Source organism: Bicyclus anynana, chromosome 2 (assembly GCF_947172395.1).
Source record: "Bicyclus anynana chromosome 2, ilBicAnyn1.1, whole genome shotgun sequence".
Classification (NCBI taxonomy): domain Eukaryota; kingdom Metazoa; phylum Arthropoda; class Insecta; order Lepidoptera; family Nymphalidae; genus Bicyclus; species Bicyclus anynana.
Window position 1 is genome coordinate 16,003,894 of NC_069084.1, and position 17,707 is coordinate 16,021,600.

At 31.0% G+C, this 17,707-nt stretch overlaps 1 protein-coding gene across 1 annotated transcript in view; it reads right to left on the bottom strand.

The window, feature by feature from the left end:
• Positions 1–2,828: 2,828 nt before the first annotated feature.
• Positions 2,829–17,707, bottom strand: part of LOC112055500 (PHAF1 protein CG7083) — a 39,871-nt gene continuing 24,992 nt past the window's right edge. The window contains exon 11 of the mRNA XM_024095644.2: positions 2,829–17,585. The gene's annotated coding sequence lies outside the window, so the exon portion shown is untranslated. The remainder of the gene's footprint in view (positions 17,586–17,707) is intronic.

The window sequence follows — 17,707 nt, forward strand, 5'->3', positions numbered from 1 at the left end:
TGTACCTAAGTAGTTTTTAATTTATAAATAAAAATAAATAATTTATGACGAAATAATTATACGGAACCCTCGGTGGACGAGTCCGGATCGCACTTGTCCAGTTTTTTGTTATTTACACAAAATTATTAATATTTAATAGGCACGTCACTTTGGCTTGGTTTTTTATATTTTAAAAAAAGTAAAATAGGCGTTTATTGTTATTCGTTTCCCAGTGACAGTGCTTAAGTGCTTTTGTATCTACCTATAAGCCTACTTGATATTAATTAATTAATTAATATTTAATTAAGGTTTGTATTCAGCTGTTGCGTGGAATCCACTATGGACGAACGAGTCCGTCATATCATATTCCGCGCTTAATTTTCTTGTTTAATTCGATATACTTAATTAACGCTGCCTTATGAGCCTACTTAGCCTAGTTCCCAGACTAGGGATATGACATTTGGTTCGGAGGGCGGAGGTTCGAATCCGGTCCGGGGCATGCACCTCCAACTTTTCAGTTAACGGTCTTAAATAGTCAAGGAAAATCATCGTGAGGAAACTTGTTTACCTAAGAATTTTCTTAATTCTCATTTCTCTACGTGTTTAAAGTGTGCCAATCCGCATTGGACCAGCGTGGGTGGACTAACCCGTCTCATTTTGAGATTCGAATGCGGAATATGTGTTGTTAATGATAAGTTAATTAATTGTTTAATGAAATAGAGGAAAATATAAAACAATAAACAAGTATTTCCCTATCACCAGTTTGTTAGGTTTATCATATGCATATAAATTTATGGGGAAAATCCTTGTGAAACTCCCGAGTTTGTTTACTGCAGATACGTTAATGATGACTTGCATTCAGCCGGCCTATTCACTTACTTTGAGTAACTTTAGTTTACCATCTAGTTATTGTTAGTAATTCTCCAGTCACGTGTTCTCTACTTATATATTCCAACTGATATTTTGTGTTCTCTACCTACTTATTTATTCCAAGTGATATTTCGTGTTCTCTACTTATTTATTCCAAGAGATATTTCGTGTTCTCTACTTATTATTCCAACTGATATTTCGTGTTCTCTACATATTTATTCCAACTAATATGTCATGTTCTCTATTTATTTATTACAACTGATATTTCGTATTATCTACTTATTATTCCAACTAATATTTCGTGTTCTCTACTTATTTATTCCAACTGATCAAATATTAAATATTATTGACATTGCGGTTTTTGTTAACAATTGACTTAACGTAATACAAAAAATGCGGTTGTTATTGATTTGATGTTAATTATATAAGGTGGCAGATACAGTTAGTGAATAGCTAGATGTTCTGTTAGCAAGCAGGATATCCCCTAAGGGTGCCACACGGTCAATAATTTTGTCAACAAAAAGACAAAGTGTAGAGTAATTTGAGCTCGTCCAGCAGAATACCCTATTATATTGTCAATAATATTGGCAATATACCTACATACACTTTACACAAATACAATATGTGAAAGTAATGCGTGCATTTGTATAAATAATTTGCATGATGTAAAGTTTGAACGCTGCCTTCGAGCTGCCTTAATGTTGCCACAGTATAACAAGCAATCGTTGGGAAATAAATAAATGCAGGCATATGCTAGCGCATATTTATATAATGGTAAGTACCTACTTACTAAGCCTAGATATTTAAAAAAGGAATATGATCGATTTTTTTCATTTGTCCCAGGAAAAGTTTATTCTTCACGGTGAAACTTTTACCGTCGAGTTGGTTCTCCTGTTTAGAAGTAGTAGTGTATAAATGATGTTTTTTTACTTACAAATCGGATTTATGCATACTGAGTACCAAAACATTTTTATTATAAAATGAACAAGTTTATGTAACATCACAAAATTATAATATTTTTTTTTATTAAAAAAATACATTTGCCGATAAATTCGATTTTAATTTAACTTGACAAGTGTTGGTAATCATCCTGAGCGTAACAACAACAAAACAGTAATGTATTTTATTTGATTCAAAATGCTTAACGTAGCATGGTATTGATGTAGGTACATGTGCCTAATCTTGAGGTGAAAAATTATATTTTTATTTTCAAAGAAACTAGTAGTAAATTATCGAAATGAATAAACACAAAAAACCCAAGTCAAGTTTTTTATATCCGTAAAAACTTACGTACTTACTCGTAACATAGGTATTATGCCTTCACGTAGTATGATAATTATTATAATAGCAATATTTTAACCCACTGTTTATTTTTATGTTCTGATAGAGTAGAGGAATCTCATAAATTGATCCATTTAACAGTATTTCGGTTTTAACGTTCAATGTAGGTAACCTACTAAGTTAATCGCCTTTTAATAGACGACTCAATATTTTTTTAATTAATAGGAGTGAAGGTTAAAGTCATATGTATAGTCATGTGGTCAACGATTATTATTTATTGATAAGATATATTCAGCGCACTTAAAATGTACTTACCTTGGCAACATTTTCTTAATTACTCGTTAATACATAACGATTTACAAGTCCACCATAGAGCAAGAAAATATGGATATTAGTTGAAACTATTCTACAAAGTACCTACTGACCTTGAAATGGTAGTTTTTTCGCCTCTCGTAGGGTAGCGCTATCTTATTTGATTGTAAATCATTTCCGTCAATATCGACCTTAATATAATACTATTGGGTGAATGGTTTAGAAATGCATAGATACCTACCTACATCATTTCAGTGTAGTGTAGGTACTTGTAGGTACATATGTTTTCTGTGACTGTAGGTAGCGTAGGTAACTTCTACATTGATTGATAATAATTTATTAATTTATTTAAATATTGTGGTTATAGTCATAATAAAAGCACGAAGTTCGGTATGAAATCCTTTATTGATTTTTTGGTATTTTTTGAGACACTTTTCATTTTTTTTTAAATATACCCACTTGAATGTATATAAAACGAGAATTTCTTAGTGATCACAAAGGTTACGGTATAATTAACTGTAGTATAGAATACGTAAGTCAGAAATTAAATAACGATTGTCGACAGATTTTTTTTTACAAAAAGGATACAATTTATAATTATAATGTCATTTTTTAAGCATCTTAAATGATTTATTTCATAGCCAAAACGATTATTTTTAAACGTTAATTTTTAATTATGGTGCAACACTAATAAACTAAATAAATATAACTCTTTAGTGTTACATAAATAATTAAAATTAACGTACTCAATGTAACTACTATCAAATTATACAATATAATTGCAAAATATTGATGATATCACAAATCATATTAAGATATTGTAAAACGAATTATATTGTATTGGTCACTTAAAATTTTGCTTTTTAACCTACTTGTAACTTTGACAATCAATATAATTCTTTTTTAGTTTTCCTAGTATTTAAGTTAATTGGGTAAACCTGAACAGTTTTCTGAACAGTTTTCATTATAAAAAAAAACAATAATCCGAATTCTGTTGTCTCTCAAAGTCACTGAATTAAAAAGCATTATTTCTCCATTGAATTTATAATTATACTATTTTATGAATTTTGTAAGAACTATTGTCATATTCTCAAAATTTATAACATTTATTTCACCAAAATAAATTAAATACATTGTTTTTTATATGTATATACACGTATAACAGATATAATTCAGTACAAAATAATATTGCTAAAACCGTGATGCATCTTAAAAAATAAAATTCGCATCATTCTATGAAAATGATATATAAATAATAAGTGATATAAAGCCAGTACTGCGAGACGCATCAATATTCAATATCCTTATTTTATTGATTACATCATATTGTGGATAAAAGAATTTCAAAAAGACTTAAATAGAAACAATTGAAGTGTTATCACTCTGCGTATAGTATTTTAAACATATTACCGATAACTTATCGATATAGTCCTTTAATTTGAAACAGCTGTGTATCGCTTCTCAAAACACAGTGACATGATTATCTCTGATAACTCGAATCCCATTACAACAGTTTACAAATCATACAGATCGTTTACTACCAGTTCATTTGAAGATGATCGTCGATAACTAAAAGACTGATGTTGATAAAAATAATGAATAAACGAATTTTACTAGAACCTTTTTATAATTAAATAAAAACAATTTAAAATACTTTGTGATAATATATAATACTTACATACAGGGTGATTCGGACTTTAGTACCGATATTTTTTTTCGTGGTTCAGTATCATTAATAGAACATAAATCTACAAACAGTTCGATACATTTTATGTAATTTTTTTTTATCAATTTATGTCTCAGAAATAACAAAATAATGGACACATTACCAAACAAACTGCGCAAATGCTGGCGGCACTTTGTAAGACGCCGACAAAGAAATACCGGCCGTAGGCATATCGCTTCGGCTTCGACTGACGGGGGTGGCAGAGGTGAGGGGATCGAAAAAACCCCGAGGACGCCTACCGAATTGCCGATGGGCGACCAGTGACAGACAATCTGCCGTCGCTTGCGCATTTACTATGTCGGGATTTTCAAATCGCGACTATTACGAAATGGGGCGAGTGTAGTTGCTCAGCAATGAACGCCTTCGTGCAGCTTGCACAATGTACGAGTGAGTGTTCCTAGGCCACGAGCCCAAGGAATCCTGAACCCCGCAGTGCCTAATGTGAGGAACAAGTGTTTTAAATAAACTAAATGAAAATTTTATTAAAACGTGCTCGGTTGTGCCTTGAAAGGAATGGACTTCATTTCGAACAATTGTTAAAATACAGTGATTAAAATTTTCAAATTAACAAAAACAAACTTAGTAAGTAGATATCATTGATTAATGTAAATATGCTGATTACAATTTTTTAAATACGCCTTTAATGCAAAAGTTTGCGTAATAATAATCATCATTTGTATTTCATTATTTCAATCGAAAGTTCATAGTTTTTATTATTATTATTACGCATGCACTTCAGGCATTATTGATGGTCCTAAGCTCAATAAAGTATGAAAGGAATATCGGTACTCAGCTCAAAAGTGACGATCTTTAATTATTATAAAAATAATAGGTATCAAACAAAAATAAAATAAACGCACAAAGGTCAACGGCTCTCGGCGCTGGCGCTCGCTAACCTACCTACCAGCTGATTTTGTAGTTGCCTATTACCTAGTACAGCGATAGGGTGACCCTCAAATTCTGTTTAAACGTAAATAACTTTAGCTAACGATAACTTTGTTATTTTTGAGTTAAAAAAAAAAGAAAAAATACGTGTTCATTAAATTTTGTTTATGTACAAAATATAAAAATATCCGTACTAAAAAAAATTTCTTTCTGTATAATCGAATGTAATCGAATCGAATCGAATGGAATTCGAATCGGAATGGAACCCAGTCAGAGGTATGAGTTAAATTAAACAGGGAACAGATAATAAGATAACTGAGATCGCAGTCAAGATGCAAATTGTTGTTAAGTTATAAAAAAAAACTGAGTGGTCACTTCCGAACTGTAAGATACATAAACTGTCATGTGGAATTCTAATTATTCAGTATTAGCTGAAAAGTAAAATAATTGAGATAAGAATCGAATATTACAAATGTCTATCGAAAAACAATAGCATTGACAACGCCACAGTAAAGATATTACAACCAGTAGTTGGACTTCATACTAGAGGTCGAAACGCGAGCTATACGCACCTTGAACATGGGGTGATCGTAGGGTGAAGACAGTCGCGAATGTGCCGCGGTGACGAACGAACGCACGGTGTATTAACAGAGTAAAGTGTATTAATAGTATTTGATTTTTTTAATTATGACCAGTAGGAAATACTGTGCCGTTATTGGATGCATGAATTCAAAATTATCCCATCCAGAGATAACTTTTTTTAAGTTACCTGGAAACTCTGAAAGGTAAGACTAAAATAAATTTACTTATTAGTAGGTAGGTACATAATCTTGTATTTTTTAATATTTCCTTTTATCTCCAGAATAAAGGTAGGTATCTGGATTAGTAAATAAAATGAATAGAGTAAAGGAAAGTGATTGACACGATTGAAATAGGTAGTTATACGCGGTTCATGAATCACGATACAGTAGGTACGATAAGCTTGTGTTAAAACCTCGACTGCTTGTACAATGTTTTGTGTGACTGTGCTCGGATCATTTGTGTTTTGTTACCCGACTGCGGCGAAGCCCAATGGAGGAGTATGTGTTTGAATGTTATGACTTGTTGTTGTATGCGGGCGACGGGAGGAAAGGACTGCGCGGGTGTGAAGTCGTACGCGCTGGGCATCGTTACCCCCCTCCCGGACCGCGCCGACCTTCGGGAGTGTTACGAACAAATTTGCCAAGCACACATACTGATAAATGATATGTCATTAGACTCGCCTAGATAGGCCGAGTGTCACTGGGTAACTTAGTTCTTAAAAAATCAAAATGGCGGATTTTATGCGCTTTAATGTGCAAGCTCATAAAACTTTTGCTCAGCTTGGCATTGGTGACAAGAATTTTAACCGACTTCCAAAAAGGATCGTATCGTATTTACAGCGATATTTCCGTCATTTGTAAACCGTTTCTTTTTTGTTTGGATGAATATTCTTTCAGGTTAGTCCCATTTTTTTCATGTCAGGATCTGATAATGGCATCCTAGAGAAATCTAGGGGAACTATCGTATCGTAGGGACAATTAGTGCGTTTGTTCATTGTTTCATTATCTATTTTAAATCACTACAATTTCATGAAGGTATTTATCTTTTTTTTTTATTTGTTCACGTAGTGTGGAGGTAATACCTAGATGGCATCACCGAAATAAATATGTTTAAGAATACGACCAATCCTTCAAGATCATTGACGTAGTATCAGCCTTAATTAAATCAACCAATCAAAAAACACGCATTTTTATTTATCACTTCCCATTTTACTACAATTTACAAAGTATTTTATTTGTTTATATAAAAAAAGTTTATTTACAATCACAAAACTAAGTGGAAACACAAAGTTAGCAAATGTAATTAAATTGCTGGAGGCGGGCAGCCCTATGACATGTTTACGTACCGCGCGGCTGTAGGTATTTATTTCAAAAATACGGCCGAGTTATTATACTGCTTGTAATATCTTTACTGTGACAACGCAGTCTAGTTACGCAATTGCACTTTTGGTAGACAATCGTGTAACTTGATCGTACATATCCGTTTGACAGCAAATCCATCATTATCTTTGTCAGACAGTTTTCCTAAGAATTTGCCATTCATATGAATGCATTTTTCGCGCTTTCAAATAATATGTTATTGTTTTTCGTTATAATTGGCTAAATAATAATAATTATTATAAGTGCATCCTAAATCATATCATTTCATACATTCCGAAACAGAATTATTGCTACTGCACACAACGATCATTTTCATTTCTTTACTTAAGGTTATAGACTAAGAGTCAGTCTAACCAGACAATACCACATTTTAAGAACGCTAAAACCTCGTCAGCCTGTGTTCATACCATAGGAAAGTACGGTAGGTACTGGTAGGTACTGATAGTTTAGTTAACTTATATGAAATTGAATATAAACAATATTAATTTCGTATAATACATGGAATAAGGATCAGAAATATATCGATATTAATTAATGAAAGTTATGGATTTCATAGAAAACTCAATTGAAAATTCATGATTCTTTAAAATTTTTCCAAACGTCAAAAACGCCTATAACCATGTCTTCCTTTTTGTGACGTCACGATTTTACTTGATGACAGCAATTATTAGACGTCAAACTAATTATTGACTAATAATTTTGTCAATCACTAAATCGTTTGATTAGGGTTTAATATTTACGTGTCTTCCTGAAACACATAAAATATAGACCTGCATACACATATCTTGGCTCGTATTGTCAAAAAAAAAAATTTTTTTTTTTTATAATTCATGTTTCAAACAACATGATGAATTTTTTTCAATCTATTAGAACGTTATTGAACAATTTAAGACCCTTAAAAAAAGTGTCAACTACCCTATTATGTCGTCTGGACTCTTGGGCCCTTAACCGTAAAGCGTTTCTGCCTTCATAAAATGAGGCATTACTAGCTATGACTGGCTCTCATCCTATTAATTTGTTTATTCATAAATTATGTGATTTACACTTTGAATTTAGAATTTCCTTTTTTTATACCATAACGTCTTTATTTGATTTACACTTGATTTTTTCATGTTATGTTCATTGAAAAGCGGGTAGAAAAGAAGGAAGTAAGCACAGAAAAATTCAAAGCGGTTTCGTGCTGAACATACTCGTAGGCAGTATGCACTTCATATAAGCAAAAATGAACCGCCTAACCTGAGGATTCATTACAAGTTATTTTTTTTTTAAAAAGGAATTTTCTATTTTGAAAAATAGGAGTGATGAAAGTTTTTATGAATTGTATTATTTGTATATTAACAGTATGCTAATAATAGTAAAGTAATTTTGTAGAAGTAAGAGGGTATCTGCGATCATTACTTTCGGAGCTACTGGGATTTAATGAGCCAATGAATGTAAAGGAAGCTAAAAATGTATTGTGTGATTCTGAAATTTTATAATCTTATTTTTTATTTTACAAATATCCTTCTTCGTTCCAATCTTTGTTTTTGTATTTATTCGAATGTCTCAAAATCAATAAATTCAAACCTAGTCATCGTCCCCATTTGTACGTATAGTGCGTACCCTAGTTAAAGACCTTGTGCACGCTACTGCTTGGAATTACATTGAGAAAGCAATATGACTGCAGATCGTTTATCAGTTAGCCAGTATGGCACTTCCAAATATTGTCGAAAACAAAAAAAAACGCCCATGATAAAACACTTTAAAGATATGGATTAGAAACACGTGATGATGTCACACATTAAAATATTTTCTAATCTATTCAATGAAGAATTCTCCTTATCAGTGTGCGAGTATTTAAAAAAAAATGCATTTACAACAATGTTATTTATGCAAAAGGAAGTGTAAATCACATAAAATAATATAGATTATGCAAAATGATTAGCATTCAAACATAATAATAACAAATGGATTTTCAACAATTTTACAACAATATATCTAGCAATAAATTAAATATTGGCTATTTTACTTAAGGGGTTGTGCGTACAATATGTGTGGCGGGAACCTAACGTGGGCCCATAACCTAAAAATATGTCTGGTACGCTGGCAACTTTTCATCGCACATATTTCTTAAAACGACTATAATACGCCGTTTAATTTCACCTTTCGATAAAGCGAATTTCACTTTATTTTAACAGGCGTAACATTGAACGTTGAGGCTTTAAAATAATCAAATATACACTTTATATTACCGCTATACCAGACAATAGAAAGATTAGTAATCGATTCGTTAGGTGTTTTTTTTTAATTTTAAAACTAGACTAACGAAAATATTATAATTCTATAGATTTTAATGCCTAATCGTATTGTATAAACAATCCCTTAATTTATAATGTTTTTTAGTGGTACAATCTGGCAACACTTAATATCTGAAATGAGAAATATATACAGCCTTAAAAAAGTTATTTAATTACATTATGCTTCATGACTTTTTTATTTACTTAAAATAAACTAAAAAATAGTTATATATATACCGTTGTTGAGTGGGTCTCTTTACACGCTAATCATAATGTTTTTGTATCACTAAATGCATAATATAACACCGCTACATGTAATATACTTACTTTAGTTATATTATACGATTTTTATGCCAGCCTTTGTGTCAAATGTTGCTTTTTATTCAAAAAAATTGAGGGTAGTTACCCTAATTTTTGGATAAAACTTAAACAAGGACCACACCGACACAAACTTACGTCAATGTTGTAATCCACCAATCGGAAACAATTTCTCAAACTGACGAGTGTTGTGATTGGTCGAATACGTTAGACAAGATAGTTGGACGTCGGTGTGGCGTCCGTTTCATACAACTAACACGATAAGTTAACAATAAAAGTTGATACGCTATTTAACAGCTGTATAATGATTACAACACGACAAGCTGGACAAGAGTGCCACTTTCATTACATACTTTTATTGTTACACCCGTGTTAGTTGTATATTACATCCGATAGGAAGCTAAACGTTACGAGTTACAAAATGTTATATAACACTATAACATTCCAATTACTCATGTTACTTTGTATTCAAAATCCAAACATGGTTTGACTCGTATTTAATTTTATATAACAGTAATAATTTGTAACGTGTTATATAACGTTTCATAACATTCCATTTACTTTTTATAAAGCTTCCCTGATATGTTTACTATTTTTAGTTCTCATTACCCCATTAGTTGTTATATTAATTTAGTAGGCCGACATAATGAATACATACAAACAACGTTATGAATTAGATGATAAACCTGTGACGGTACAAGCCACAGAGAGACGAACATAAGCTAACTATCATTATAAAAATATCCTCATCTAATGTTTATACGGAAATTATCATATTATTTTTCGACTGTGCATTATGTGGAATGGATAAGGAAAAACGTTTGAAATCAAGTGGGCAGCCTTGTGATGGAGTCTACGGAACCAACAAGCTCAACACAGACTCCGCCACACTGATAGACTTCAGAAGCCAGCTGCCGTAACAGACTACCTCGAACTCATGAGTCACCTACACCAATTTAACACCTATACACTCCGTCACACATACATTTGCGCACCAAAGTCTATAGGATAGCTTGGAGGGGGCACCCATCATGACTCGCATCGTTTATAGTTTTGTCCGACTCATCATGGCTGTTACATGGTTTGAGCAGTGCGGTCATGAATGAGTATAGAATTTTATTTTCTGACACAAAAACTTTTAAAATAATTAATTCAAATTAACAATTGACATGTTTACTTAATTAATATAATGAAATGTTAATGTTTTTGTACATAATTGCAAATTATTTTTATTTTTTGCTTTTCAGCGTAAACTCTACTCCAATGGAATGATAAATAATGTTTGACTTCGTAACAATAACTATTAAAGTATTAAGTATTAACTATTAGATAAAAACCGAGACTGTCGGCTTTACGTGCTTTCCGAAGCACGTGGAAGTATATGGAACCAACAATTTTCCAATTCCGGGCTGCTATTGAAAATATTGTAGCAGGAATAACAGCTCAATAGTTTATAACTTGCCCCAGGGCTCATACCCCTCAGTAGCTCATGATTTTTAGCCGCATAACTATTTTACATTTTAGTTTTACACTGCACAATTTAACATTAATAAATGAGTATTTTTTAATATAATAACCTCCGTACAACAGCAGATAGAGGGCGCAGCTGTCGCTACCTTATAATTAATACTTTTTTTAATGTATTATTTGTCAATTTTTTCATTTTTTTTATGGCACCACAGCCACATGTATTCACAATCACACATTACTTGTGCATTAATTAAATTAATTGTTTATTTATGTGCTATGAAATACTTTTTGTACGTGAGCCTATAATATGTAAGACACAAATGACGAGACAACTACTACAGTTATTGGCTATTGCATGAAATAAATATTTATATAAATAAATAAAGCAATAAATAAAGCATTAAAAAAATCTATAATAGGATTCCAAAAATTAGTGACTTATTTATGATCGTCCGCAATTTTGAATGTAGTAAATTATCTAAAACCCATTTAAAGCGATTGAATTTACTTGAAATCCAGATGATCAGAAAATAATATCTAATCATTAGTCATTTTGTCACAACATCGCCGGCTATAAAGATAAGACAGATATAATATTAAATATCTTTATAGTATTAATTGTATTTATTAGGGTATTTAAATTGTAGTGTAAGTATTTTATTTTATTGCAACTTCCCGTCTCTCAAGCTGTTTTCGATTCGGTAATTACATAAAAGTTACATGGATGCTCCCTGGAAGAGTACCCTATTAGTGATAAGGTCGCCTTTCTCTTGTAGTTCATATAGTTTCCTTTTTTTAATAATAAATAAACATTGAACCTAAGAATAAGTGTAAATTGTTATTCAAAGCCATTAATATTTTATTATATGAAGGTACAAAATAAGAAGCTCTAAATTATGCCTCAAAATAAAACAAAGAATATTAGGGCTCGTTCCCACTTTGTCGTGAAAATTAATTTATCGTCTGCCGACCGACTGTTATCTCTAGTATAGTTCCTACTCGTATTGTAACGACAATTTGTCATAAGACGATTTTGCGTCTGGATTATTCATGACTAGCGGACGCCCGCGACTTCGTCCGCATAGAATTCAGTTTTTCACAAATCCCGCGGGAACCATGGATTTTTCCGGGATGAAAAGTAGCCTATGTGTTAAACCAGAGTGAAATCTATTTCGCTTCAGTAGCCGCAGCATAAAGTAGGAACAAACATACACACAAATCAACTTTTGCATTTATAATATAAAATATTAGTGTGATTATTTTTTTTCAATCAACCCTTTACATTCTAACAAAGCGTGAAAGTTGCGCTAGAAGTAGGTACAAATTACTACACTGGCTTATAGAGTATCAGATAAAATTAAAAAGTGCAAATCATTAAATTGATTTAGCTACTGTTGTCTTGATAGTGTCTACCTATCTACTATTATAGATAAAACGTCCGCCATCACGCCATATTTTAATCTTTTCCAAGTATAATAGAACTTTGCACTCCAGTCACGTAGAGCTGATGATAAACTTCAAATGTTGCTACTTATCTCATTTTTTACAGGTGAAAAATGATTAATTTATTGTATTTTTACCCGACTGCGTCAGAAGGAGGGTAATGTTTTTCGCGCGTATGTATGTATGTCCATTTTTACAAATATTTACGTTTGGCTAATAACTAAGAATACAAAATAATAAAATACATGCATAATAAAAATTAAATATATTTTAAAAAAACCGTTTAAATTATAGAAAAAAAAAACGGAAAAATAACAATAAAATCGGCAGTCCATCTAATCAAAATAGTGGATACAAATCTATTAAATTATGTATTTTATCATTTATAATAAGTAAATGGCAATCTATGTATAGACCAAATACTTATGTATGTGTAATATAATATTATAAAGCTGAAGAGTTTGTTTGGTTGTTTGGTGGAACTATGATCCGATTTGAAAAATTATTTCAGTGTTAGCCCATTTATCAAGGAAGGATATTATCACCATATTCCTATAGGAACGGGAACCACTTGGTCGAAACCGCGCGTCAGCTAGTATAAGATACATATATTTGTATGCAGATATGTCTTACATAAGGCTCAGTCCAAAAAGCATTTCAAAATTAGGTAAAATGAAGCAACATTACACCTTATGACCATAAACAAACCCACATATCGTATTGCCTTAACAGCGAAACTGTATAACATCACAACCAGCGCCAGACCAAGCGATGCTGTAAGCTCATTTCATTGAATTTTAGACTTCAAAGCCAAAAAAAACACTTAATAATTAAAAGCATATCATCATTTTTAAAGTAGCTTTTAAATACTAAATGGTTTATGGACCTTAGCTAGAAGTTGTGTTCTGCTGGGATGTCAAAATTTATTTAAAGGTGTCATAACTTCTATATACATCAAGTGTTTGTAATTTTCGATTCTCGTCAAATTTTCTATTGAAAAGAAACTTAATTATAAGATATGCATTAACCACATTCTTATAAATAAATGTATTACATATTCATTTTATTTAACGATTAAAACATTCAGTAGAGTTTAATTGTTTAACTTTCAAAATGAACATAAGTTCTCACTGAGTAAAGAACTGACTTTGTCTTTGGACTTTAACTTTCTTCATAAACCAATCTCAACATCTCGGCAGAACCAAACAAAATGGAGATTAAAATTTGCACGCACACTGGCACGATATACAAAATTGACTGAATAAAAATGAGGTACAGTTATATCTGTTAGTATAATATTTGACTATGATTTTGTAAAATATACATAAAAACTTAATACGAAATTGTAACCATAAAAATAAAATATAAAATATCTATTTCATTGATTCGATTATTGATTAAGGAACCAAAATAATAGGTAAAATACGAGTATAGTAATTGGGTAAATGACTCCCTTAATGTATCTATATTTCATTTAGTATGCAAATAAATAATATCATATTTTCAGGTTATTTTTATCCGAGTCTGAATAAGGGAGGAGCAAAAATAAAAAGTAGGTATGATCTTTTGCATTTATGCGCCCAGCACATAATATAGTAGGTATGTATCTATTTATGAGGCGTAGAATTAAGGTTAATATAAAGGATAAACCCAGTCTCCATACAATCTCGGGCCCAAATTATACAAATGATACAGAGCTGAAAATTGCCAATAAATTAGGACAATTAAGGAGAACTCATGAGGCCAAGTTTCAAAGAAATCTATATTTGTCTGATCAGTTAAATTACTTGTTACAGGTGGGCGATAATTCGTATCCCTTTGACATAAAATTCATCGCATTATCTGTGTCAACTGACAGGCGACAGTTTTAATAAAGATTTGACACTAACTTGTCATATGTATTTAATCAAATTAAGATATTTGACATTATCATCTCATTCATTGATTGATTTTGACATTGACAGCACACGTTTGCAAAGACAACTGACAATCAGTGAAATACGCATCAAAGAAGATATGTAAATCACTACGATTGGTGTGAAAATAATGAAATCAGATTATTTTCCCTTTTGGCGAATATTCTAATGTAATAATCTAGTAAAATATACAAGATTTTTAGTACATTTTTAATTTCTGTAACATTCTGAAACGTGGGCCCTATTTCAGACATCTCCTTTGCTTTGTTATTTCTTATGATTACCTTTACGCAGTGTATATAGATCATAGTCATGTACCCATTTCTAGTAAGTCGTGACATACTCGTAGTACGAAAACAAAAATTAAAAAGAAATTAAAATATTGCATTGAACTTAACTCATGAGTTAAGTCAGAATTGAACTACAATTTTTCTAGGTAAGTAAATAATCTTAGTTAAAAAAAATTAACCGCGTATATTTTATTTTGGTCTGATAGTGGTTTTCTATAAAACTCTCACACTTGAACGGGATCTTAAGATAATGATTTGTGAAAATTTGGTACACAATAAACAGTACTTTTTCCTTCATTTATGCATTTTAAATTCTAAAATAAACCAATTCATAGACCGATTAATTATACAATATTTCACCATACTAAACTTTATTAGTAAATACGTTAAACATTGCTATAGATAGAGGCAAAAATAAAAAATGAAAAAAAAAAAAAATTACAACATGATTCCATAGGTCAATGTGCATTAGTGTAGAGTGTAGGTACCCTTAATGTGACAAAATATATATAATTAACTAACTTCATAAACAAAGTCTTGTTAGTTACACCATTATAACTACTTATAAGAACTTTCATTGCATACCAATAGGGCCCAATAGTTGTGTAAAACATTTCACCGCGGCTAATAGGGTAGTTGACTCATAAACTTGTTATACATTAATTTAATATAATAATTTCGCATAGTACATGGAATAGGGGTCCGAAATATATCGATATTAATTAATAAAAGTTAATCATTTCTTATAAAACTAATTTTAAAACCATATATTTTTCAAACGTCAAAAACGCTGTCGTCCATTTTGTGACGTCACAATGTTACTTGATGTACTAAACGTCAATCGAATTGTTAACTAATATTTTTGTCAAACGCTCCGTTGGGATTTGTTATAGTGACGTCATGAAACGGTTAAATTTAGACCATCATGGCCGACAGACGTTTAGGCCCGTTTTGTCAAAAACATATTTAAAAACTAAAATTTTCATGTAGTCAAAATTTTCTCAAAGAAAATTTAGTTTTATTATAATAGTTTTAATAGGTTTTTTAATTTAGTTTTATTGTAATAAAATAAGTCAGCACTTTTTGTCACTAGTCGAGTGACAAAGACTTATTTTTTGCGCAAAGGATCAGCCTGACTGTCCTACGCGGAAATCCTGTGAAAAACCATTCTGATGGGCATGATTTGTATAGCTATTATGATAACTTAACCTTGTATTCATATAAAAAATATACGGTTTAATTGAAAATAACCTCCTCTTCTCTATTTAGAAGTCGGTTAAAAAAAATGTTAAAAAATACCTATAAAACAATAAGCTCGTCAGTTAAAGTGTCAGTGTGCTGCTATCTTAAGATCCCACTCAAATGTTCGAAGTGTAATTGTGACATTAATCTAACACACTCCATTCACACAAAACATCGCATTCTACACATTCCAAGCATCGAAGCCTATAACCCTAACCTACTTGCGCACGTCGTGAGCAAAGACAAATAAGTTGATTAAAAAGGGTTTAATTTTATTTAATTAAAAGTAATTATTATTATTAATTAATAAGTAAATCCACACCCATATATTCATTTGTAGCATTATTTTATAGCAGATAGATATTTTTATGAATCACATATTTCGTTTTATTACAAGCCCTAAGTTTTGAAAATAACTATTACCGATTTTGATTTTTTTTTCTGTATAAGCTGATTAAAAAAGTAAAAAGTATTTGCAAAGTTCAAGTAACAAATGAATGATATCAAATGTCAAAGAAGCCAATTCGTAGTAGTATTGCCAGTCCTAGTACACACATTTCAAATTACTATAATGCATACAAATGAATACATAGACCAGTTAAAACCCCACCACTTTTAATTAATAATGTGTAAAGGAGTCGAAAATTAACTAAAAATAACTAATTTGTCGACGTATTCGTGAATAAAATACAACAACGACGTGATATTCAAACACACACAGACAATAATTTCATATTAAGGATTGTGCTTTTGTAAAATTTATTGACACCTGTCAAATGAAGTTTTTATTACTACTGAGATTGATTTTTATCAATAATTTAAGTAAAATCGTATGTCCTACTTCTAAAGAAATGTGAACAAGGTGCACAGTTCCTACTATGAAAATATTAGCCTTTATATAGAATAATAATAATAATTGATTTGCGAAAACATCTTTGTCAAGTATAATTTATTTTTTTTAGATAAATTAAATAACTATATACTAATAAAAAGCCATCCATGGCAACATTGTGGTGCTATCGAGAAAAAAATATTTTTTGCACATTTTTTTTTTAGTAATTTTTATCACAATAACACACGCGCTAGCAAACGCTCAATTTAGAAAAAATACATTCGATTTATGACATTATATCGTACTCTCCAATCCAAAAATATTTACAACACCTTAGATCTACGTTTAATTTTTTTTTCCATGAAAAATTCAGATTTTTACAAGTTGTAAAACTTAAGAACACATTCGACTAATTCATTTTATTTATTATTTACCATTATTAAGGGAAACCTTGTCTATTAACTTACATACATACATGTTTAAAAAACAATATTATTTTTTTACTGTCCATTGCTGCTAAGGAATTAAATAAAACTTATTTAACACGCCTTGAGATCGGTCACTCACTTTTATTTTTTTTTTATAGTTTTTTTTTCACAGTTTTTATCACATTTTTTTTTAAATACTGTTACCTCTTAGGTTGCTTGTTTGCAGGATATGTTACACTTTGCCAGAGGGTTAGTGCGGGCCGTGCAGTGTTGCCACACTAGTGAAGTGGTTTTTGCGTTTACTGACAAACTGACTGCATTCAGGATGTGAACTTTTTACCTTTGCTTGGGGATACCTGGTGGGACAAGTTGAAATTACACTAATTAATAAAATATCGTACAATATCGAACTATATTTGGTTATTGTTGGAAATTAATATTTATTCTCTTCAAGGAGTGCAACCCGGAGTGTAATAGG